The 26149-nt window shown below is 46.1% G+C and overlaps 1 long non-coding RNA gene across 3 annotated transcripts in view; it reads left to right on the forward strand.

Annotated features, from left to right (window-relative positions):
• Positions 1 to 1090: 1090 nt before the first annotated feature.
• LOC144141632 (uncharacterized) overlaps positions 1091 to 26149 on the forward strand; it is a 39254-nt gene continuing 14195 nt past the window's right edge. The window contains exons 1-6 of one of the 3 annotated variants that reach the window (XR_013316662.1): positions 1091 to 1133; positions 8053 to 8179; positions 9382 to 9524; positions 9590 to 9672; positions 15152 to 15285; positions 23681 to 23722. This is a non-coding gene — a long non-coding RNA (uncharacterized LOC144141632). Of the gene's footprint in view, positions 1134 to 8052; positions 8180 to 9381; positions 9525 to 9589; positions 9673 to 15151; positions 15286 to 23680; positions 23723 to 24103; positions 24283 to 26149 lie in introns of those variants that run through there. The other 2 variants (XR_013316661.1, XR_013316660.1) reach the window with 2 other exon arrangements.

Consider the following 26149-nt stretch of genomic DNA (forward strand, 5'->3'; position numbering starts at 1 on the left):
ATAATACTTGCGATCGTTCGGCGAGGTTGCAAAAATTGTTGTTTTTCTTCGATATGACTACCAAAATCGTAATGCCGTCTGCCAAATCCGACAGCCCCGAAGGACTGGTATTTGTTTTGGTCTTGCATTTTCGCGGTTGTCGGTTATTAGTAGCTGGACGCTCCCATTGTTCTAAATATTTCTGAACAATGAAGCTGACGCTTACTCTGACTCTTCGCGCTCCGCACAGGGCCGGCTTCGCAAAAACTGGGGCGGCGCCGGCAATGTTTCTTCCAGAGCGGTATCAAAAACTATACTTTAAATAGCGCCTTCAGCTGGTGTAATCGATTTAAAGTGTTTTATTTTGATAAAACGTTACGCACATGCAAGATATGGTGCGAACAAGCATCATACGTGAATTGAGCGCGAAGAAACAGCAGGGAGAGCGAGCCCGAGTGAGCAGACGACAAATGCACGGAGGCGCGCTTCGCAGCGCCGCCCGTGGTCGCGCTCACCGCCAATAAGGGCTACACTGTACCCAGTATTTGCGACATGAACCTGTAAGCAAAAGCTGCGTCGGCTCCCTTTGCTATCACACCGGCCATTGAAAACGCTGGTGAGTAGCAAGTTGTGTCCGCCAAATATGTCCTCATTGGTACTAAACTCACCTTCCAGACGGTGGAGCTAGTATGGTGTCAGATATACAGATTACGGACTATTACTACTTATTGAAACTTAATGTAAATAGAAGCTCTGAAATTAGCTGAGCGTATAACAGGGGCCCGTTGTGCCTCGCGTGAATATCAAAATTCACCCAATGCATTTTCCGCTATTGAAAGTTCCCTTGGTAGTTTAGCATTGTTAAAAAAACTAAGGCGTGGGCCTCCAAATGTAAACACACCTGCGTCTGCTTCGGAAATAATTTTCATCTCGGGAAACAGATGACGTCCAAACTGAGCTATGCAGCTGCTCATGGGCGCAGGCGCTTTTTATAAAACAAACAAGATCTGTGTCAGGCATATGGCACTTTTATGCTGCTATATTTTTATGAATTTTTTTATTATAAAGGTTGGGTTGGAATTGAGATTTCTGTATTGCAGTTGTTTTTGGGCTGCGAACAAACAATGAGCTCGTTCTAAAAGTGATCACTATAGGTAAGTGATTTCTTCTACGACGTGTGGTAGGTTTCGGATGGCATCATTACATGTTCAGCTTTGTATGCTTACTGTAGAGAAAAATCGTGCTTCGCCTACTCACCTACAACGGGGTTTCTCCTGCACTACTGGAATCAAAACTTCGCCCCAGATTGTTCGCCCAGTCCTTCAAAAAGTCATTTATCTCTATCTATGCAGTTCCTGTCCCGTCATTTTGTATCATAATATAGCACAAATCTCAATTGCATTGGCGCTGCTAATAAATTAGGACCGCTCTGTCAATTGTCTCTGCACCTTCGTGGAAGAAACGTCTATTTCGCTTTGTTCCAGAATAAACTGAACCGTTTTGCTATATAGCTGGCCAGTTAAGTTACCTAGTCCTCTTCTCGTGCAGCCTTACTAATTATTATTACCTGTAGTTTAGGATGCAGCGAAGAAAACAAAGTTCTGGTTGTTTAAAAGCCTGCTTTTTCCGGATAAAAATTTTACGATTTTCCTCCGTACTTCGTAAAAGCACCAAGAGATATGAAAGAAAAAACGTGAAGCAGTAGTGACCCCAAAACAACTTTCCGGCAACTTTTTTTGACGTCACATCATCTTGTGTGGACTTTTGGCGGCCGCTAACTTGGAGTTATCACACTGATAGTTTGGCCATTATTACGTCACGCCTGCCCACATTAAGTTACTGTAGCGTGAAATTTGCACATTTTGCTGTACTTCTCGCGTTTTTCTGTTAAAAAAAACTGGGGTTGATTCCTCTGTGATAGGAATCACTAAAACACAAAAGTGAAATGTGCAGTGAAATCTGTAGCTGAGCATGATTTGCGGGTCGGCGTCTGTCTTGTGGGTGTGCTTGGCGAGCGACGTCCTGCTGGCGGGTTGCTTCGCCAAAGGTGTACTGGCGTTATTTTTGTGTCGGATATGACGTCAGGGAAATCTTGGGGTATCGCAACATAAAACACTTTCGTGTTGAAATATAAAACCTGAAAATGAAAAACCGTAAGTATAACCTACTCTTTAGTACTAAAGGCTGCCTCCCCACAAGAAGGCCGCGTGTGCAGGGGTGCACCCTTTACAGGCCGCTTACTTGGTTGTACTCGCGTTGCTTCCATGACGGATATGACGTCAGCGAAATCTTCGTGTATCCGGGAATAAAACACTTTCATGTTAAAAACGACTCCCGTGGCATGAATAACGCTGAGCGAGGTACTCAAGCCCGCGCTCTTCAATATACACCAGTTGCGAAACTCCGCTTCAGAATGTGGGTGGCGCTGACCACCCTGCTCCTTTGACGCGCACTGGGAGCAGCCGACCGGTCTGCCTACAGGTGTGCCTACAGTCGCTAGGCTTATTACTGCGGCGGATATTTGATTTCCGGTCTCCTAATCGGTGCAGATGACAATCTTCAATGCAATTTGCTATTATATCATTATATCCATCCTCGTACGCGCAGTTTTGATGCGCCATGAGACACATTTAGTGAAGAGGTAACAAGCTATCACTCGAGCTACCTGCGCCTGCTTCCACCACTTCGCGGGCTCGGCCCCCGCCCTCAAAGCGACCGTGCTGGTGATTTACGCGGCTCCCTCGGTGTGTCTGCTGTGTGCCCGTCGCATTTTCGCGTCCAGTGTTATAAACAGAAATATAAATAGAGTGCCTGGAATCGCTGTAGGATTTAGGTCGCGGCCAGCTTTCCGATGAGCCAACGAAGTCCCGGCCCCCACGCCGGCAACGATCGGATCATTCGTAGCTCGAGAGCAAAAGCTCCGACTTTCGATCGAAGCGGCCGGCCGGCGAGAAACACCGGCAGTGCGGAAGCGGCCAATACAAACTCGGGATGTGTTTGGGTGTTGTTTATTTACTTCACATCCAACATGGATGTCGACCTTTCGAGGACCTCCACTGGCCGTCGGTTGGGTTACGCCCATTTTATCATTGATTTTTAATATGGTCTAGGCTATATTTTACACTGTTATTTTGCAGATGATGTATGCGTATTCACAATAATATATCTCCCAACTTATCTCGCTTTCGAAATTTTGTGCCAGTACTCCTTTAAGGCAATCTTTCGCAGTGGCTAGCACAGCTGACGCTTTTATGGGCCATTCACGCGAACGAGGGGAAATTAAAAAAAAGCATAAAATAAATAAAACGCGGAAATGGGGGTAAGCGCATCTACGTCTCCGCGCCAAGGAACGAGAGTTTGTTAGTGTAAGCTTTTATTTGAAAGGAAGGCCATTGCCAATGAGGGGGTGGTTGGGGTTGGGATGGGAAGGGGGATATATTTAGTATGATCAGTTTCAGTGAACTTAGTCCGCACTTCTCACTTCACAGTTCACCCTTAGTTCACACTCAGTTCACATTTCGCACTTAATTGACATTTCAAACTTATTCACACTTCACAGTTTTTGAGTCAGCGTGACGGACTAGGCGTCACCCTGCTAGACAACTCGCGCCAGACCACTCTTAATTGCGAAGCTAGCAAGCTCCGAAAGAAGCTCAATGCGGTACATTTGTCTGATATATCCGAGAAGGTAAACAGGGTGTTGCGGTGATAGAAGTTTCGTTCGATGCTTTTTGAAGTATACGCATGACCAAATAAGGTGGTCTAAATCTGATTTGACGCCCATATTGCAATAAGGGCAATGTTCCGGTCCTTCAGGTCTGCGGGTCCATTTCTGAATTATATGTGAATTATACGTACCGTCAGCACAAAACATATTTATGAATACTTCAGCCGCTCTTGGTTGCGTGCCAACATTGAAGAGTTAACCTGTCGGGGAGGCCATCCGGTGTTCCGGTTGTCTTGCCTTCTTAAGTCGGAGCAGGAGAAGAGCCGGGGGTGCGAAACAGGACAACGAGGAGTTCGGGGGAGAGGAACGAGCGATGCTCTCCTGCGCCTCCTGGTGGGCAGCCCGATTTCCTGTGTTCATGTCCTCATGGCCCGGCGTCCAGTCAATACGGCCTTGTACACCCTGTCCTCTGAGGAGTTCCATTTGCATCAAAATAGAGTTCACTTTTGGGTTGGATGAGAAAGGCTTCCGGAGTTCTTGTACAGCCTCAAACGAATCTGTGAGGATACGCACGTGTCTAGGGGGCCGGGTGTCGAGATCATAACATAGAAGACTAAGGGCAATATTTATAGCGTACAATTCACCTTCCAGACTGGTGGTATTATTATAGTTGAGCGCAGAGCTGCCATTTAAAGATGTTTGTTCCGGGCATATCCTTGCAGTGCCAACAATACTCGGTGTAATGCTTGCATCTGTGAAAATGTCCACTGCCCGTTTGAGTTTGGTGTTCTTTAGGTGCCGAATTCACCGTTTTCTTGCATGGCACTTGGTTCGTGGTATCGCTCTGGAACTGTGTCCTAGGAAATTGCCTATGAACGTCCAAGGTGCCAACGCAGTCGGTAGAGCGCTTCCGGGGGCGGCTTCTGGGAGTCCCATGCCATACGTTCAATGCCCTGCCTTATGAGGCTGCGTTTAGCCTCAGCCTGACATCGCGTACCTTGCATAATAGTTTCTATTGGAGGGATGAGAATAGCACGCTTGAGGACGTCGATTTGGGTGTGTTTTGGAAGGCCGGGAATTGCTCTCAAAGTAGCTCTATGTAGAGCACGAAAAGTTTTAAGGTTTGTCATAATAGGTTCATAAATGGGAGCGCCATGTCATTGCGCCAATTGCGACAGCTCGAGCCATGGAGAGGCATGCACGTTGATTTGCTCCACCGTACTTCTTGGACCAACGAACAATAAGTGCGAGGATCTGTTTCTATTTCTGTCTTAATTGTGACAACCAGGCCTTGCGACTGCCACTGCTACAGAGGTGGAGGTCAAGGAGCCGAACTGATCCTCTCGCTGCCTCTATGACCCTTCCGCCAATATGCAGAATGGCATCCTCTGTGTGCGCGTTTGCTTTGAAGTTTGTCACAACCAGAAGCTCAGTTTTCTCCGGGGCTAGTTCAAGGCCTAGATCGGGTAAGACATCCTCGAGAACGCCCCCCCCCTTGGATAGAGACCCCCGGAGAGAGCAGCCACCTCCGCGAACCCCCTAGATAAAACAAAAGAAAACTAAAAACAAGAACCACCGCGGCATGTCACCTGTACATCAGTCTCATATGGAAAGGAGAGGCACACAACGCTGCGCGCAAGAACAAACAAATAGAGAGATGTACTGCCCCGCCGGTTTATGAACTGTGCTCTAAGTTGGGATGGCACCGACGTCAGTACAGAACACGGCGCTGGTTTTGGCCTCGAAACCATTCAAATCTAAAGAGAAAGAACCGTCGCGTCCATGCTTTATTTTCCAAATTATTGGCAATGAACCGATTCAATGGTTTTTTATTTCGAATTATCGAGCGATTTCATTAATTGAATTGCACATAAAATTACCGAGATCAGCGCACCACTTTCAATTACCCGAAAAGTACAATCAGGCGCTATGTGCACGGCTCATGCCGTCTATATGCGCCTAGCGCTTACGGGAAACGATGAGGAGGATGAGGATTCGCTCTCGCTCGTACCGCGGCCATCTTCCCCGACTTGTGACTTCTCCTCCTTGAACTCCTTTGCTGTAAATGCCTGACAATACACCGTTATTTATTGTGCGTTCCTTGTATCACCATATGGTGGAGGTTACGGTGTTATCCCCGTCGGTAAGCTTCACTCAACATGGAACTACGTAGCGGTCGCCACATCGGTCTTCAGACCATGTCATCGAAAGAAGAAACGGCTTAAACGGCACCGATCATCATTGTGTCCCTCCCAAGAGAACCCTGTACGTTCCGCGGCACGAATAATGTCGACGTTGAAGACTGGCTCCGCGGGTATGAGCGCGTTTGTTCTCACAATGACTGGGATGACACTTTGATTCGAGGGAACGTCTATTATTCTTTGATGGGCGCAGCAAAGAGTTGGATTGTCAACAATGCGACCACGGCAACAAGATGGGACGGCTGCAAGCAGGACTTTCGTGACCTTTCCGGGCAGCCCATAACTAACCACATTGCTGCCAAAAACCAGCTGGCCTCCCGTGTGCAAACGTCCACTGAATCGTATGTTGCGTACAGTCAGGACGTTCTCGCACTGTGTCAAAATGTCGACAACCAGATGTCTGACGACGACAAAGTAGGGAACATTTCGAAGGGCATCGCCGGTAACGCTTTCCACCTACTTTACTCCACAAATGTCGACGCCATAATTAAAGAGTGCCGTCGCTTCAAACAGGCAAAAAGACGCCGCATCCCACCGCTGTACGCCCGGCTCCCCAACAAAACTTCGTCGTGTAAGGACTTTTCCCCATGTCCTGCATTGGCAGCTGAGGTCAGTCCTTCCCCAACCAGAAGCATCACTAAGGTCGTACGTCGGGTGCTGGGGGCTATGGCTCCGGCACATTCCAACCAAGCACCTGATAGTGGTCTGAATATACTGCGCCTCGCCCAGGCAGTAATCTGGCAAGAAAATGCGCTTAGAAGATCTGCCAGTTGGGCTTGTTGGTACAGATTCATGATTGTAAAAGCGCTACTTGAAAACGACGACGAAGGAAGAAACACAACAACAACAAGCGCTTCGTGTTGTGTTTCTTCCTTCGTCGTCGTTTTCAAGTAGCGCTTTTACAATCAAGAAAATGCGAACATGGCTTTTCTTAGCTGCTCCTCTGCGAATTGCCACAATGTCCGCTACAACTACGTCTTCGCCGAGCCACAGGCTCACTTCGGCCTTCCTCGCTCTCGGACATGAAACCTCGCTGAAGTGCGCACCACGGACAATAGGCCCAACCGCTTTACCTGCAGTCTGGTTGGTCGTAAGCCAATAGACCAATAGACCAATAGCCGTAGACCAATAGGTAGGGTGCCCATCTCGGCCTCGGAAGGTGGTTGGTTCGAATCCCACCGCCGGACACCCAGCGGTATAGAAAATAGGGTACACGCGTCCCTTCGGCCTGGCGCCCGACTCCTCCAAGGGGTGTACGGTTGGGAGAAGCTCCGCTAAACCCAGCCGATGCCGGAAAGGGCTACTCAATTTCGAAGGAAATATCACCGACGTCAGAGCGTGACTTGTACAGTCCTTGTAATAGAAGTTGCCCGTTACTTCCTGTAGGAGGAAAAAACTGAAATATACTGTTACCATAAAATGTTCTGAATAAATCAATAAAATCAACCGTCATATTCACATCAAACAATGTAGTTGTATTAAGCATTCAGGGCTACGTCATTAGACACATCTGACGAACGCACGTGGACACATGTGCATCGAATTTTTCTGAAGTTTCCTGCATTCTCATTTTGTAAAGAGGTGCAAGTCATGCGTGGCTAACAATTAGAACTCGTGTGCATAGCTGTCCAGCTCGCCAATGTCGCATAGAAGATGGAGAGGAACGGGTCTTCTGACAGATGATTGGTACCACCCGACAGACGTGGCAAATCACGCGGTCGTACTCTTTTGTGGCGCCAGCTAGGCTAGCTGATTATTTCTCAGCAGAGGTCATGCTTCCCCTATAGGAGGGTGCTGGCAGGTGCTTCAAAGTTTACCCGAATATTAAAAGGTAATTATTAGGCGATCACCTTGTGGTGTAAAAAATTCGAGAAGAATGCACCAGGTTGTTTCGTTCCTTTTTTCACCACCTATCGCGTCGTTATAGGCATATACGCGTAAAATACAAATATTTTATATGAGGTTTCCTGCGTGCACTGAAGTTATCAACCCAGATGTGTTAAGATTGATGTCATAATTATGTCGCAAGCGACATGTCCTTCAGACTACTTATTTCTAGATGTCATCTGTATGTTTTTTTTTACTTCGATATAGTGAACGATTCAGCTTACGAGTTATTGGACTCGGACGTTATCATTTCTTGAACTTGGAAAATACAACCTGAAAATACATATTAATGAAAAGTGCTTTTATACTATCTTGCAGAAAATTGGACATGGCAGGGAGAAATTTGAAGCTCTTAATATTACTTATACTATTATGTTTATCCGACGCGAGAACGACTAAGCGGCGGGGTTATCCCCCTGATGATGCAGAGCGTGACATAATACGGGTAAGTAAGGCTGCGGGGGGAAGATCTGCACTGGAGGACAGCCAAGGGGCCACTACACAACCCAAAATTCTGTTAAATGTTCACAAAGGGGCCATAAACTGATAAAGCGCATGATAACAACATGTGTATCTAGTAAAACAAATGATTGATAACCGCGGTGGCTCAGTGGCTAAGGCGTTGCGCTGCTGAGCACGAGGTCGCGGGTTCGATTCCCGGCCGCGGCGGCCGCTTTTCTGATGGAGGCGAAAAGTAAAAACGCCCGTGTGTACGAGATTTCGGCGCACGATAAAGATCCCCTGGTGGTCAAAATTAATCCGGAGCCCTCCACTACGGCGCGCCTCATCGCCTGCGTTGCGTCGGCGCGTTAAACCCCACAATCAATCAAATGATTGATAACGAGGAAAGACAGCCAACTGTAAGATTTGAACAAGGTTCTGGCGATGGCTACCCATAAGCGAGACCTCTTCACCGCGAGCAAGTGTTTCTTCATTTTCTCTTTTAACAACATCATACAACAAAGCGCAAGCTCAATCTGGTGGTTCATGTGAATGAATACCGCGGCCGTGCCGTTACCAAGTCGTTAAAACTTGTGGTATTTAATCATAACAAATTACTCGTTATTTTCAAGGCCCTTTGTGACACCCTTGTGAGATCGTCACACACTTGAGTGGCTGGGTAGCTTAGGTGTTACATTTGATCAGTATGTTGTGGCGCTTATTTCGAACCACGTTTTTGTATTAGAAGAAATAATTAACAAGTTCAGCTACTTTTACTTTAGTTCGTAAACCCAGCATCCTCAAAAGTGCGTTACTTGTCAGATATATGTCACCCCTACGTAGCAAATATGATTGCCAGACGTGACCCTGTGATAAGGGCGAAAGTACTCGTACCCGATTTTTAAAAATGTAATATACTAACACATGTGGTTGTAACAACATGAAGACAATTAGTTCGTAAGTTACTGGCAAGGTAGGTTGCGGCGTTTTTGGTCTTAATCACGACTGTGAGGTTTTTTCACTCCTGAGTAGGTCTTTTGCTAGTTTGCGAAAGCTAAATCCTCATCCTTATGGACCGCTGCAATCGAGCGAGCTGTTGGTCGGGCCTCACCAAAAGACCTAATAGACATCTGTTGGCAATGAGTTCTACTTCATTTTCTGTTTAAGCTAATTGAATGTTTAGGTACTGTTGCATCTTTGTTTCAGTTTTACGCCACCCCGTACAATATTTGGACCACAAATGGAACCCTGATTGACGAGTGCGTCACGTGCAAAGTTGACAAAGTAATATTGCTCGAAGAGCTTAAGTATGTTTTTTTCTGGCGTTTTTATAACATTGATGAACTCCGGTAAGCTCGAGCTTTCCTTTGCGCTCATCAATGGTCCTGCATGAAGCCTTTATTTTCGTTTCCAGAGTAATATTACAGTTAAATGGAACATTCGTGTGGCCAGAAGGACGTACAGCACCGGACAGAATGATTGTCACCGTTGTGAATGGTATAAGCATTTCTCCTTTGCCTAAAACTTTGCTAAACAAGGAAATCCGTCACATCTTTTTTTACAACGGAAGCATTTGTGCTTTGACATGATATACTGCAAAATTTATTTTAAAGACCTATTATATCGAAATGTGTTTTGCTGTTTCATTACGTGTGCTGGAACTACTCTGATATTTCTAAACGTCTCCAGCGATAACATTGCAGAACTTAAAATAACCAGCCAGCGACTACAAATGTGCTTTAATTTCTGCAGGTACACGTCATCTGCAAATCTGAATGCACCGAGGCTGTTACGATATTGTTGAGAAACAGTGACTTTTCCATATCATCTCTACTAAGTAATGTCTAACCGAAATTTATTGGAAAATTAGCAGCTTAACTTGTATTGAACAACCGTAAATCATGTGTGGTTCAGTTAGCATGACATGAACAATTATGAAATCAAGAAACGCTGTTTGCTCAATTTGTTTTTTCTACTAAAGCGATCCACAGGAAGGAAAATAACCCGTTCGGTTGAGCCTTATATTTTCACTTGGGAGCAAGTACCGGACAGCGCCGAAAAATCGGAACGCCGCTTTTTTACATGTAGTTGGAATGTGTATAATAATACCATAGTTTTCAATGTAAGCAATAAACCTTTCTTGCTGTTTTATCTTTATGTAATCAGGAGTCGTTAAAGTGCGTCAAAGAAATTGACAGACAGCTACAATTCGCAATTCGAAATAACATTTGCAAGTTTTCCTTATTTTTGCTTTGCATAGAACTTAGCACGGTATCATGTGCTTTCGCATTCTGGAATAATTTTTTTGTTTAACAAAGTTTTGAAAACATCTTAGGGCTCAATTTTTCTGTATTATAGCCAATCTTGTTATTGATTATAACCAATTAACACAGAAACTCTAATGGTGAATTCGGATGCCCTGCAGCAGACGCGTACTCATCGCGGTGAGCAGGCCCCGACCCCTCCTTGGCAATGGAAGCTAAACCTGGTCAAATAGCTCGACCAATATTGTCACGAAGCCAAAGACGACGCAGTTGTTTTCAAGGAAAACACGTTTATTGGAGCGAACTTGTTCTCCACTAACAACTCAACGAATACACAGGCGGCGAAGCAGTAGCCAACAAAGTGACGTGAGCAAGCGAGCGTCGGTGAGTCGAATGGCGCGGCGTCTGCTCTGCGGGAATTTATTTTTGGGCGCGAGTGTTTCTCGACCCGTCGACACACATCCAGAACATTGTAGATCAAAGAAGATTACTCTAAGCTGGTGACTTAGGGTGGAAAAATCTCTTTATCTGAATGAGATTGTCCGCGTGGCATAAAAATAAAGAATGGAACACGCGCTTCGCTTGGGACACAGATAACAGAGCCGGGCGCGGCCGGGCAGTAAAAAAAACCATATATAAACAAACCCCTTCATGGTTAGCAGCAATATCAATAAATTGGAGATATTGACAGATATTTTTTGTTCCTAGCTACATGAAATGTACACGATTTGCGTATCTGGTCTCAACACCATCCTCTTTTCGGCGTCCACAAAAAACAAAAATGACAGAAAAGTATACGAAAGTCAGTAGGGTTCGTCCTTGGCATCTCGAAGTTTTTTTTTTCAAAATTGGAATTGATACAGTGTTTCTCAGCACCTTGAGTGTTCACTTTGAAGCTGAATTGCTGCAGTCTGTAGATTTGCATTTGTTTTCTATTGGCTAATGTTTTCAAGTTCAGCCCATGTACTCTGGAGGAGGTTCGAGATTATCACTCAAATAAACGCCGGCGTACGCCGCCACCCATCCACGTTTTTTTACGGATCGGTCATGCCCTGGTATCTCAAACTCTGAACACATTCGAGCGTTCAATGTTCCTATTCTCCAACAAGCGAAGAGAGCAATGCAAGCAAACCTTCCAGCGGTTCATGCAAGTGGGCGGAATATTTCGATGTTTAAGCATTCAATGAAATTTCGTGCACTACGCTACTTTGTCATACAAAATTTTACTAGCATTGTACCACAATTTTCATAACTTTTGTTGTTGCGTAATTATTCGTAATTCACTTAACATACCAATTTATTATTGAAGTAACCTATTTTAGTTCCACGGTTTGCTCAAATACACCTCTCCATCATCCCCCCAAAAGTATTGTTTCACATAATTTCATTAACTCATGCCCTTATTTCTCTTTGAATCTTCCGACTTTATTTTATTCACCTTTGATTCCTCTTAATTAACATTATTATACGATCCATAATTATTTATTTATCTTCATAATACAGTTTGATCTACCTTAGTTCACTTTTGGCTCTTGTGATACGCTTTATTTGTCTTAATTCCTAAGCCTTTCAAATAATGTACTAACCAAAGACTGCGATATCATTTATTTTGATGTTTCTTGATTCGGATGCATTCTTCCTATTTTTAATTGAACCGTTTTAATTTGCTTTCTCCGTCTTGCGCATTCACTTCAATTTATCTTAATTCTCTTTTGGTCCTGTTGGTTGTGTTTAACTCAAACTTCATTGAATTGGACATTTATAAATTTATTGAATAATCTGGTTTATTCACCAAAAAGGAATGAATTCCCTTTCATTCCCGTTTTTCATCTTGATTCCTTTCCATTTGGTTTCCCTTCTTTCGTACGTCGATTTTAACCCTTTTAAAGCCACATTTATCTACCTTGTTTTGTTGGTTCGTTCACTTTAGGTTACAAGTATTCTTCCTAATTCACAGTGATTCTCCTTTACTTCTTGTGCATTCTTTGTTAATATACATGAATTTACTTTTCTTCACTTCGGATACAGTTGATTCACTTCGATATCAGTTAGTTCCTTTAGTCAAACAATGCACTTATTTCTGATTGTTCTCTATTGATACGATTCCTGCTAATTTGCTTTGTCCTACTTACTAAGTCAATTGGATTCATCTTCATTAATTTTTATCGCTGTTGATGTTGTTTCATTTACCTTGGTTAGCTTTGATGCAGTTCAATTGACTAAGCAACCCGCTTTAATTCCTCTGATTCAAGCGAAGTCCCTTTCAATACGCTGAATTCGCCGTAATTTCTCTCAATTTTCTTTGTCTTCTTGCGAAATTTACTTTGGTTCCCCTTAATTCATGTTTCTTCCTGTGACGCATTTTTATTTAAACTTAGTTCTTTTTTTAGTCACTCTGCGTAACTTTGATATCTCAAAATTCACATAATTTCCTCTTAATTTGATTTTCCTTTTTTTAACTTCGATTCAGCGAATACACTTAGAATTCTGTTAAGTAATGTTTTTTTTATTTATTCACATTGATGCTTCTCAATGCACTCAATCATAAACTTCAATTTACTTTGTATCATTTAACTCACATTGATTCCTGTAAATTTGCATTGTCTTCCTCATTCACTTTTCTTCCCGGTATTACACTTGGATTCCTCTTAATTCACTTTTATTACTCTTAATTCCTTTCGTCATTCTTACTAATTTGTAATTTTATATGCTCGTCCTACGTCATAATTTGGTTCACTTTGCCCTTACCAAGTAAAAGGCGTTGAACGTTTCTTTTATGACGGGTGTTGACTGCCAGTTTTCGCTCTGACTTTAAAGGTCTCCCGAATGACACGACATAGTAAGCTTCCCCGCTATCTCAAAATTACCATAATTAACTGTTTGGTCTTATCACATAACAAAATTATCACATTGTTATTGATTTTAATACGTTGGTTTGCTTATTGCCGGAACAAAGGTCCTTTTTAGTTCACTCGTTGATTCTTACAAAGATCATGGTGCGGCCTCTGGCGCGGCCCGTCGGGGACCACACCTTCTCTGTGACGCCCCGGTGCGCGACTCCCGCACACCGGCTCGCATTCCTTTAACGTCGGCGGAGTAGATCCGAGGCGTCATGTAGCGGTTGCCAAGGGAAGTGCTGCGTACATTCCGCCATCCTCCATTACCGACCATCCCGGACGGAACCTTCGTCTGCGTCCGAATCGGAGCATTGCGGGTTGATGTCCTTCACCCAAAGCTTGTGCTTGTCCCTTGAGCGACGCTAGAGTATTCTCTGCGTGCCTTGCGAGTGTTTTAGCGTCTCTGATTCGGTAGCATTCATTTGAGAGCTTCTCAGCTATGACAGACGGTTCCATATATTTGTCTGCGAGTTTTCCATATTCCCCGCTGGCTGAAGGTTCCCGCTCGAATAGAACGATATTTCCCTGGTGTAAACCTATACTTGATCCCGCCTCTCGTTTTAATGTATTTGCTGCTTATTTTGGTCCTTGCAGAAGTTTGACATAGGTGCAGCGCCTTTTCTTCTCCATCTTTTTGCCGAAAAGTTCCGTGAGTGAGTCATCCATGCAGTCACCCGTAATGCTGCCTAATCTCAAGTTGAACAAAAGTCCAAACTGCATGGCCTTCGTGGCCTGGTGCACGGTGTTATTAGTTTCCCACTGCACCTGAGGCAATTTCGACTTCCAATGCCGATCCCCGTCTCTTTCGGTCGTGCTTGCAGCCGCCGGAGTTATGAGGTTGTACCGCTACACTTCCCCGGTTGCTTGTGGCGTAGCACTCGCAGACTTGACCTGCTTATTCGAAAGCGTTGACACATTGCCCTCAACTTCGCACTTTTGAACGCAGTTTCTCTGTCTGTGATTACCATATTTTGTGGCGCGGAAACGCTAGAAATGTCCCGAAGAAACAGCACCGCTGGTCCAGCTGAGGTGTTACGAAGTAATACGACCAGCTCATAACATGACAAACTGCGTGATGCCATGAACAGCCACAATTACATACACATTGTCCGACTTTCTCCGAACAAACTGGTCGAGACTGTCAATGTGGATCGAGAGAAATGGCTATTACGCCTTCTGGATGCTATGGATCTCGCCTGGTTTACTTCCCGCGAGCACCTTGTGAGAAAGCCATTCAACGCAAGCGTCTATGTATCGCTTCCCGCAGCGCTTCAAGCCTGGGCACCAGTAGGTCTCTCTTAACCTTGACAGCTTGTCTTCCAAGGCGAGACGACCGATCTCATCGGGAAGACGCTCCAGAACCCTTCAAAGTGTCTGGCATAAAACGACCTAGACGAGCCTTTCCAGAGAACCCGCGTCTTGAAGCTCCTTGGACACCTTCCCGTTGCGCAACGGATATTCGCATTGCACGCGCCGATCTTCATTGTGAGGGCTTGCTTTTCTTAATCTCTGTTTTAATGGCATTATTTTGGGATCAAAAACTTGAGCGATAGCAAGGCTTTCTTTAACCTCTGAGTTCGTAGCGAAGATCTGGAGACCGCCCACAACGTCGGTCTGCTAAGGAGAGTTGTGTGGTGAGCGGCATAGTGCGTCGACATGCGCCATGGTTGTACCCTTTCGATACTCATTATCGAAGCTATTCTTTTGTAGTTGAAGCCACCTTCTGCCACTCCGATGCAGAAGTGTTCTTTTGCTCATGGTTTTGCGCGCATAATTGCAGTAAAGCACCACTGTGAAGTTTTTTTTTTCTTTTAGGTAGGAGCAGAACGTCTTCAGCGCCCACACAACTGCCAAAGTGTCCAGCTGGTTTTAGTGGTATCTTTACTCTCAGTCAGTCGTCTGCCTACTGGCGTACACGGCTGGACGAACCTCCCCGTTCGCTTGCTCTTGTAAGTGAATATCCCCCAGTCCATCTTTTCTGGCATCTGTGAGAACTTCAACCGTGAGTTATTAGCCAATACAGTATAGCCCACTTATAGCGAACCCGGTTTTAACGATATAGCGGTTATAACGAACAAATCTTCATTTCCCGTTACCATTGGTATACATAGATTTTCTGTCCAGATATAGCGAAAAGCGGATATAACGAAGTGATTTCGGTTTCCCGTTGTGTTCGTTATAAGCGGGCTCGCCTGTACAGGCTTTTTGATTTGTCTCCCTTGCAGCTCGGCCAACGCGAAGTCTTGCTCTCCAGCCCACCTCTCGGTTTCAGCCTTGGAAGTCAGTTCCGGCTGAAACTTAGCAATGGTTGGGAACCTCTCGGCAAATTGTGGGAAGTAGCTTGTCACTCCCAGAAATCGGCGGACTTTGTGTACAGTCGTTGGCTTCGGAAATTCAGCGACACACTGAAGTTTCGATGCTCCTGGTTGGACCCCTTTCGCAGAACTGCCGTAACCAAGGTAGTCGACTGGATCACAGAAGAAGTAAGAGTTACTCAACTGCAGCTTAAGTCCCGCTCTCCGTAGAGCCACAGAATCTTTCGCAAGTGGGCGTGCCATTCGTGTAGAGTTGCAGTTGGGACCACGGTGCCGTCCATGTAGGCGAGTGCAAAGAAGTCATGCAGAAGTTACAGAAGAGCGTTGATCATCTGGAGGAAGACCGCTGGTGCGTCGGCCAACCCAAACGGCATTCGGATAAACAGTACGCGTCAGTGGTGAAGAACGCTTTCTTGTGTCTCGCTCCTTTTCAAAGGGATTTTTTACTAACCTTACGCCAAGTCAAGACTCATGAAGTGATTTTCGCGAAAGCGGTCGAGCAGGTCATCGTTTAGTAACAGCGGGTACCTGGCCTGGTCGTCCCGCGGTTAGGTGCAGGGTAATCGATCCAAATTCGCCGTTCTCCTTTCGTGTTTACTACAAGGAGGATAGGGCTGGCGTGTTCAGAAGTCGAGTCAACAATCATTCTGGCTTGCTTTTGCTCTTCGATCATCCCTTTCATGTGAGCCCTGTCCGTGAAGGAAAGTGGGTTGTGACGCAAGTTCACATGGCCATCGACGTCTCTTCGATCTTCATTTCTGCGGCACGCGTGTGCCCAATCTCCGTAATGTTACATGTGAAGCAATCGCAATACTTATCGATAAGGCATTCCAGCTTGTTTCGCTGCTGCGGAGTAATGCTCGGTCCCGTTTTAATCTCTTCGCGTGGCATCGGTTGTCACTGACTGACGTGGTATTTAAGCCTCGCTCCAGCATTCGGTCTGGATCACAGATTTCCGCTCTTTGTACCTGCTCGGGTTCGTTGAGATCAAGATTATGGTTTGACTTGTTGATGAAGGGTAGGCGTGGGTTGTAGGCCTCATCGACGGTTTCGACGCACCGTGGTATGAAGCGCTCACGCCCTTTTTAGCCCCTAAATTTTGCGCCGACCAATACATCTGTGCTAGGCATGCTGCCCCTTGGGGTAGAGCTTGACGAAACCCCCATACTTCGATGGAATAACGGTTGACGTCTTGGCCCACAGGCAGACTGAACGTTAGGGACGATCGGGGGTGTTAATGAAACGTAGCGTGCCGTCGTTTTCATGGGCGTTTCGTTCCCCTCAAAAACCTCACTGTATGTCACCGCGTTAAAATCGTTACGTGAGGCTGTTCCGTGGACCGCTGCTTATCAGGTAGGGATGCGAATTGCAAGCTGTGTGGTATCACGTACATCTGAACGTCGGCTGTCGCTTCGTCGATAGTCATGGTAGCACTTGCTTCGCCGCAAGGTGAGACGCGTCCCGGTCTATACGCTCCAATAAAGAGCAGTTCGTGGGGTTTCGTATAGGATACTTTTGCCTGTCCTGCGTCTTCCTGACGTAGGGTTACACACTGGCACCCCAAGCCGACGCAGGCGCGTATTTCATGTCCGTTGAGCTTCGCTGCCATGAAATACTTTTAAACACAATACAGTCAAACCCGGCTATAACGAACACGGATAGAGCGAATTATGCTATATACCGAACAAAAATATTTCAGTTACGGAAATACATGGGAAACATATTCCTTATAACGAAGTTCACATCCGATATATCGAACTCTGGGCGCCTAGAATGGCCGCCGAAATGCATGATCTCGGAGCGGCGATTGAGATGTGGATTGGCCGCGACCACGAAGCAAGAGCCGCGACTGAGACATTGCGTCTCGCACGGAGAGAAGTGACGCCCAATACTTTCCGTAACTGTTTCCGACCCGCGGGACTCGCACCGGAATCCGCCCTGTCAGCGAGTCCGGAATGACAGCAGCATCGGTGAACTTTGGGAAGAGCTCGCCAGCATTCCCGATGATGTCGCGAGTGAAATCCATCCGACGGTTATAATGAAGCGCTTTCGGCAGTCGATGTGCCCCGCCAATGCTTCTTAGATTTTTGAGGACGCAGACTCGAACTGGTGCAAACAATGTTTCGTGTAGAGAATGCTATGTTAGTTGAAGCCGCCAAAACGAAAGTGAAAAAAAAAATCACCGCTTTTTTTTTTGCAACGTGGGCAGTTAAGGCGGAAAGTAGCTTTATTACTTGCAATAAATAGATTATTTTATATGGTAATGGCTACTGTACTGTGTTCGTTTCTGCATACGCGTATGGCGGAGTTGGTGAGGGTGGGGAGGCGGGGTCGCTCCCGCGGATTGCGAACTCGTAACAATAAGCTCGTTATAGGCAGGTTCGGCTATATCGAACTATTGGATATATCGAACTAATCGCGGTGCATATTGCAGTTCGCTATAAACGGGTTTCACTGTACTCTTCTTTTGGCTACTTAAACCCAGAAATTTTGGTATGTGTGTATGTCTGTCTGTCTGTCTGTGACTCGATTCAACCACCCGGCCAATGTGAAACGAAGTCTGCGCAATAGTCTGATATACTCACAGCCAAATCAAAACGTCTAAGTCCGGTGACAATGCTCATACTTGTCACCACTGGTGAACAAGAACAAGGCATTACGCAAATATAAGACAGAAAATTAATACACAAGGGATATGTACAGTGTTCCTTTATAAAGAAATTCATAAATGTTTCATTTTTGTGAAATAAATACAACATCCACTGGACAAAAAAAAACACTGTCGCCTGCTGTCGCGCGCCATACTAGAGCTTCTGGCGGCATTGTAAGAAATCAAGTGGCGACAGTTACGAAAGGTTCCAGTAGATAGGTTCCACGTTCTGCTTGGAACGCACATGAACTAGGGAAACGCGGTACTATAAACATCGAAGTAGGCCGCCTCAATTCCCGCCCGTCTCCGCCGTACGGCAGCGCTGGTATCAAGGCAACCGACTTGGTGCAGTGAAAGGCGGTAAATTTCAATAGCCTTGAGGAAACTTTTAGCGTGTTTACCTCGGGAGGAGCGCGACGCAAGAGGAACAGCATGAGAGGTGAGCGGGAAAGCGAATTGAGGCTTTTATTTTGCAAATGTTGACAAAGACTATCGTCTTTTGTCGACATTTGCAACGAAAGGAGCAGATACACGGACGATTTTTTGTTCACTGCGTCGGTAGCATGTAGTTTGGATTTCACAACGTTTTGAGCGACGCGTCGCTCACGTTCCTCCTTTGCTCCGTCTCTCTTGTTCCGTGCCTCCCCCCCTCTCCCCCCCGTCCAGAAACGCTGGAACGCGCTTTCTGTTGTTCAATGAGGCAATTGCGAGCCACATATGACGGTAGTCGTTGCACTAAAATCACCGCGACTCAGTGGCGGATCCAGAGGGGGGGCGGTAGGGGCGATCGCCCCCCCCAAAGCCTGTGTCAACATCCCCCCCTCTCCCCCCTCCCTTCAGTGCCCGTGGCCACCTCCTTGGTCAGGTTGCCCCGACACGACTTCCCTAACCGCAGAGGAAGCCGAATGGCTAGAACGGCTGTTATGATCGGCCTTCACTGCTTCAGAGGTAGCTACACGGCAGGCGTAACCGAAGTTAGTCTCCTAAGCGTGGTTATCGCAAACCGAGCTAGGCAAGCACGGTTTACCCTTACAAGCCGAGGAGCTGCAGGTACACCAGCCGTGAACCGGCCCAAGTTAATCGACAGCTTCGAGGAGCGGCGGGGGGAGCAGCCGTGCTTGGGCTTTCTCTGTGCCCCCGCTTTCTTCGCGCATGCTGTCGTTCAGGAGATTTAAACAAAAAGAGCAGTGACCTGGCACATTTTTGTGTGTTTTTGTATTTATTCAGACGGTGCAATAAGCTGCGGCCGCCGCTGCGTAGCCGGCATTGCTACAGCCGCTCTGACCGCTCTGTTTTTTTTTTTTTTTCAATCAAAATAAACAATTGTAGTGGACGCGCACTTCACGGCTCACTGAAGGTGCCTTTCTCACGCTTGCTCGGGCGGTTCGCGTTACCTGACTCGCCGGATGTATGACACGTGGGATATCGTGTTCCAGGCCTGCGCTGCCGCGCCATCGGGGACCGGGAAAGTGGATGCGGGGGGGGGGGTCACCATTTTTCTTCGCTTAATAAAGACACTTGAGTTCCAGCAACCGATCGGTGTGTACGCTTTTATCGTCATTCGTCAGCCGACGAGGCAAGAAGGTTCGGTAATTCAGTTGGTTCAGTACTGCGGCACAAGTTGAAGGAGATGTGACATGTAGTCGAAGGTGACGAAACACTCACGTGATCACTACATGACCAGCACGTGATTTCGTCGGCCGAGTCGCATGAATCTGAAGACTGGTACTGTAGTAGCCACTTGATCCATCCTGACGACTCGAGGTAAGCGTTGGCCACGCGCACATATGTAGCTTGCATTTAGAACTTCAGATTTGATACCCGCACCTCTTAATTGTTTTGTTTTTGAGTACAAGAAGACTTGAAACGTGCCTATCATTGCTAGCTGCAGTATTCGAGATGCCAGTCACGCCAGTATTCAGTCAAGCATACCCTGGAGGTTGTAGTTACTATACTGACCCTTCTAACGCAGTTACGAGGAATGTACCAAAATCCTATAGAACCCGCTACGACGATATGCATCAGTGATTGAATTAAGTACTTTTTGCAGCAGTATAGGTTATTCATATAAAACTTCAAGGTACGTTTTTCTAAACATGCGTTTACAAAGAATACGAGGATGTGTTGTTTCATATTGATGAAATGAACACTGCCCACGATTTTATGCTGGGGAGTTTCAAAGGTAGTGAAGCAATGTCACATAGACTGAAATAATTTTGCTAAAGTACAAGCGATTTGATTATCGCAAGCCGATACAGCATCTCTTGCTCAAGCTTAGCACGACATCATGTCGCTACGCGCTTTGTGATTCATTCTTTCGATTACACGATGAACAGTTCTTTTTAAAGTATTACGCTGAAAGTCCCCTGTAAGGCTTACGTAAATATGCCTAAGCACTGCGCCATTTGCTAATTTTCGTCGTCTGTGATGCTTCTGCACGTTGAAGTTGCTCTCGCTCTCTTTTACTCGTTAAAACGATGCAACGCACGATTGAAGATGAGCAAGCAAGTAGAACCACTGTGAGCAAAAATTAACAGTATTTATTCTCTGACGGGGTTCCTTTGGTAATAGTAACTACTAAAGACAAAAGTCACCCTCCCCCTCTTCATTTGTACTTCAAGTGACCGCCCCCCCTAAAATGAGTCGCTGGATCCGCCCCTGCCGCGACTTATCTTTTTTGTTTAAGAGGGTTCTTCCTCTGTGTGCGCGAGCGAATGACCCGGCGATCGTTGGGCATGTTGACGCCGGTTGCCTTGGTAAGATCTTCGGCCACTTCAAAGGGCCCCTTAGGAATGTCAATGGAGTGCTTGGCGGTTTAGCGGGAATCCGGCGAAACCTCGTTTTCTAGACTGTATTCTAGGCGCTTGGGTCAGTTAAGCAATTGTTTGGGTGTTTTGTTCGTGCGCACGCACACTGCTTGAGTTGTGTCTGAATCATTCAGGGTCGGTGATGATGTACTCAACGCAGGCGTTGTCGCTGATGTTGCACCGGTGATCTTAGGGAGTTTGATACAAGTAAGACTCAATAGGTTCACCTCGGTTGCGCCAATTGGCTTCTATATCACAGTAGAGAAGTTTCATTCCTGATATTGACGTAAATTCACGTTTTAATCTGTCTTTCCACAGCACCAATATTTTGTCCACTGATAACAGGAAATCGTACTAAGGTTTGGCCGGGCGTTCCAACCTGGATAGTTTGTTGTAGGAGGTCAGCCTTTCCGATCAGCCGTAAATGTTAGCCAAGTCAAGGACTGGCCGAATCGGCGCGTCGACGGTAGATGAGCCTGAAGAAAGGGGTTCGAACGATGGCACAAGGCGCTAAGTCTCTGCCGCATACGCAACGCGGGGGCCAGGTGTCTGTTGCGTTTGAACGAGCACCATGCCATTGATCGCTTCTCTCACGGCTGCTGGTACAGCTGGTAGGATGATGGCTGTCCCGTCCAACGCTGTGTCGTTGAGTCACTCGGTACTTAGTTTTCTAATTGATTGTCCCTGCGTGCCCCGCGTCACCTTTGGTCTGATTGACGCCACCTTCATCTCCATTCGTTGTATCTTTATATTATCCGTTTTGTGTCACAGGCGCCATCATAGTTTAAAGTGGCGGCTTTCATGTTGGACGTTGTGATTTGGTCCCGGTTCTCAACCAGTATTGATCCTGATATTTTGGTTCGCTGATTAACGAAAAAAAGTCGTTTGTGATTCGCTTATCGACTCACACAAACGCCGTGGTGTGGCCTATCGCTTTGCCCATCGGGGACCAGTCTTCCTACTCTCTGACGCGGCGTTACGCAGCTCCCGCACGCTTGCTGGCATTTCGTAATTGCCTGTGCAGTAGATCGATGGCGTCATCCAGAAGGAACCAACAATAGCGCCGGGTAAAATATTGATCAATATTGATATTGACTATACTGGAAAATACACACCTCGATGGCGAACAACCATCCGCTCACTCTCTGTTCAGTCTGGTCATTCTCCTCAAATCATGGCAACTTTAATAACGACAAAAGCACCTCTAAGAAATCAAACCGTCGCCGCCGTCGACCAACTACCAACAACGGTGCATAAAAGTACATCGCACTACACGCGGTGGCACGTATCTTCTGACAGAACAATGACGAGTTTTTTAAACGAAAGTGTTTTATGTCGGGGACACAAACCTCACCGACGTCATATCCGTCACGGAAATGATATCACCAGAAAAAGTTCCATTGGCGCGGCGGCGCTAGGTTTCGAGCCCACGATCACTATATCCGCAACGGGAGGTGTTAATCGGTCTACGGACTGAGCCATGAAATCATGCCCGGGTAGCTGTACGAACGCGCCTTATGTCCTTCCCTCTGACTTGTCCATTCAGATGGTGCTGCCATCTAGGAGAGGTGAAGCAAAGTAGTTTGTCATGACGCTAAGGAGCGAAGATAGTTGGCGCCTCGATAGGGCAGTGTGTAGCAGCGGAAGTGCTGTGTTCACCCGTCCGCCGCCTATGTGGAACACCGCTCAGATTGTGGAACGCCGCCGCCGCGTTCCACAAGCTGTAACGCAAGCGTCTCGCGTACACGCCACGGAGCAGGTCCATTGTGTGTGATCACATCTTTGCCTAGGCGACCCGCCAGCTGGACGTCGCTCGCCGAGCACACCCACAAGGCTGCTGCCCACCCGCAATTCATGCTCCTGTTGTTGTAGCGGACTTTGACTTCCCCAAACGACTCGCTGACAACCCGTTCGGTTTCTTTCGCACATTTTGCGAGCGCCTGGGGTTTCAATCGGATTTACGGAACGCACCGGCGCGTGTAATCCAGTGTCTACTGTTGGTGCGTGTAACGGTGCTATACCAACGAAATATAAAACAGCGATGTCGAAGTTTATATCGATGCCCAATAAACATTCAAATGCTCCTGTGAAGGCACCTTTCACTTTCGTGTTTTACCGATTCCTATGAAAGAAGAAGCAGCCATTTTTTACACACAGACACAGCAGACGGAGGAAGACGCAGCAGCGGCGTGCGCTGAGTAAACCCCGCTCGGCATGCGCGTCGCTGTCAGTTCCGCCAACAACGCTCCTTGTGGCCCAAGCATCCTCTGTAGGAGCGGTGGCAAAAAACTGCAACAAAGGCAGGCTGGTCGTGTAAGGGTGGCCAAGAACGCGCAGATGCAAGCTAAGTCGAACCTGGTGTCGCCAACAGAAGTATAGTCCGTTGAGCCTGCTGCACGCCACTTGGGTATTGAGACCAGCGTGTTGTCGTGTCTACATCGAGAATATGTACAATTCTGACCGCATAAAACACCTCGCCGTACGATGACATTGTGCAGGTCCGGAACAACAGGGCTATAGATTTGTTAAGCAGATATGTAACACACTTTCTTGTCTCCTTTCTATGTTTCAGAAACCTTCACAATTGACGATAAGAACTACACAGCTCAAACACGTAAGCATCTTTACTAGCTATTTTTCCCTGTGCGAAAACGTCTCAGACAATCGTAGGTGTAGAATACCGCTGAGAATCATACAATGGTAGAGAACTAACTCTCAGGAAGATGTGACATATACATACCACTAGAAATACTATATGAGTGCGTCGAACATTGCTGAAAAGGTATAGCGAGCAACAGGCAACTATTTTGAAGATGCACGAAGGAACTATTTTACTGTGATTTTGGTGGGCTTATATTAAAATGGTTTATGTAGTTTTTGGTCTGATTTTGCATCGCAGAAAGCCTAAACAAATGTCAGTTGGGAAGAGAACAACTGACTTTGTACTGAGCATCGTGTCACATAAAAGAAAATTTGTTTCGCTGTACATTTGCAGAACATGCCGTAAACTCAGCTATATTTCCTGGCTTGGTTTCCCCCGAAGTCGTATATTGTTTCGAAGACCCATATTATATGAAATAAATGTTAACTACGCACACTAAGATTGTCAAGCAGCTGCTTTTATACAGGACCTGAAATATCTCGGCTTACTTTACGACCAATAAAGAGACAATTAATAAGCATAATATAATAAGTATTCGTACTTCTAGACGGCAAAGCGGTCTCTAAAGAGTAGTTTTAGCGGTGTTGTCTTAAGATTGTCTTTACAAAAATGTTCCTTTTGAAAGTATGTTACAGACTGATTCCTACACATGAGAATCGTGCAAAATGGACAACTTTCTTGTTGTTATTGCTGTACGAACGTACCTTATTTTGTTTGTAAACGTATTGTAAGTGTTGTTTTTGCGTTTATCGCCTATACCAATTGTGACATAGTTCTGGGACAAATAGAATATTCATATTCTTAAGTTCTTCTAATAATTTTGATATTTTCCGAGAATTACGCAGTCCTCAAGTTATTTACGAAATGCAATATATGATTAGCGCGTCTGGTATTTATAATAGCGTTAGAAGAGGGAGATTGAGCGATGTTAATTTGGTAATTTGGTAAAAACTGCGACTTAGCCGTGGTACAAGGAAAACAGGACATCTTTCTTAAAGAGTGTGGAAAGGGGCCGGGCGACTTTTGTGAAGTCCTGACCGAAACGACAAACTTTTCGGCAGAGCCCGATAAAACTGCGTACGTGTTTGGTCGTGCGCGGCACTATGAAATGATTCGCAGCAAATATTTTGTCAGGATGAAGCTGTACTCCTCTAGCGTCAAGGAGGTGACCACGAATGGGTATTTCACGAGGGCCGAAACGGCACTTGGAGTAGATCAGCAGCAGGCCTGCACAGATAAAAAATGAGAAAATGTTGAGACAGACGATATGGGAACTGAATGAAGGGGTAAAGCAACGACGTCGTCGAAGTAACCAAGACGGATCGTCCATGATCGTTCCTGCAATAGAACATGAAACATTCTCTTGAAATTCGCGGGAGCATTACACATTCCAAATGGCTACACCTTAAACTAGTACAGGCCATTGGGTGTGATAAAATCAGATTTTCCAGCTCCATTTTGTAGGCGAAAATTTCCGAATAGCGTGTTCTAAAGTCGATAGATCAAACGTACAGGGCTCTGTAAAGACACGACATTACGTCATCAATACTGGGAATGGAGTACACGCCCTTCTTTGTTACCTCAGTCAAGTGGCGATAATCCAACCAGAAGCGCCATGATCTCTCCAACTTTTTAACAAGTATGACACGTAGGTTCCAAAGGATGGGGGATGGTACGATGATGTCCCTCTGTGCCATCTTGTCGACCTCCTTTTGGATAACCACCCACACGGCATGGGATGCACTGTGTGGACGTTGGTGAATCGAGATAGCGTCACCAGTGTCGAAACCGCGCGTTACACCGTAGGCTGGGCCCAGCTTTCGTGAAGTGACTACTGCAAACCCCAGTGTGTTGCTGACACCTTTTCTAATGCGGAGCATAGTTATCGAAACCTTTCGGGCTTTCTAATCTCTAACAAAGGTATGAACGCTGGCTTTTCCCGGCACTGAGCGATTTCTACACTGCGGTACACAGCACATGCGATTGCTTTTTGGCTTTGCGTTCTCAATCACCACTTTCCGAACGCTCCGGGTGCCTTCGCCCGGGACGCCGATCATCCACAAACAGCTTGGGAAAAAAGGCGTGCGGCGCCGCCGCCGTTGCTGGAAAGTGCGAATACACATCAGGTGTTCAGAGGGCGGAATGCACTACAAGAAAATATTGTCCGATGATCACATCATGGGCACAGTGTTTCCAAACAGTGAAGTGAAGTGAAGGTTATTTTCTTTTCATAGAAAAGAGCGGACCGAGGCAAAAGGCGGTTAAGCCTGACGAGGCCTGGGTACCCTAAGCCTGTAAGCAGTACAGATACAAACGCAAAAAAACACTTAATACATATGAGGGGCAGCAATAAAAATACACAACTAATATATAAGCAGT

The sequence above is a fragment of the Haemaphysalis longicornis genome, unplaced genomic scaffold (genome assembly GCF_048455015.1).
Source record: "Haemaphysalis longicornis isolate Haplotype H1 unplaced genomic scaffold, Haemaphysalis longicornis Haplotype H1 scaffold_6, whole genome shotgun sequence".
In the NCBI taxonomy this organism is placed as follows: Eukaryota; Metazoa; Arthropoda; class Arachnida; order Ixodida; family Ixodidae; genus Haemaphysalis; species Haemaphysalis longicornis.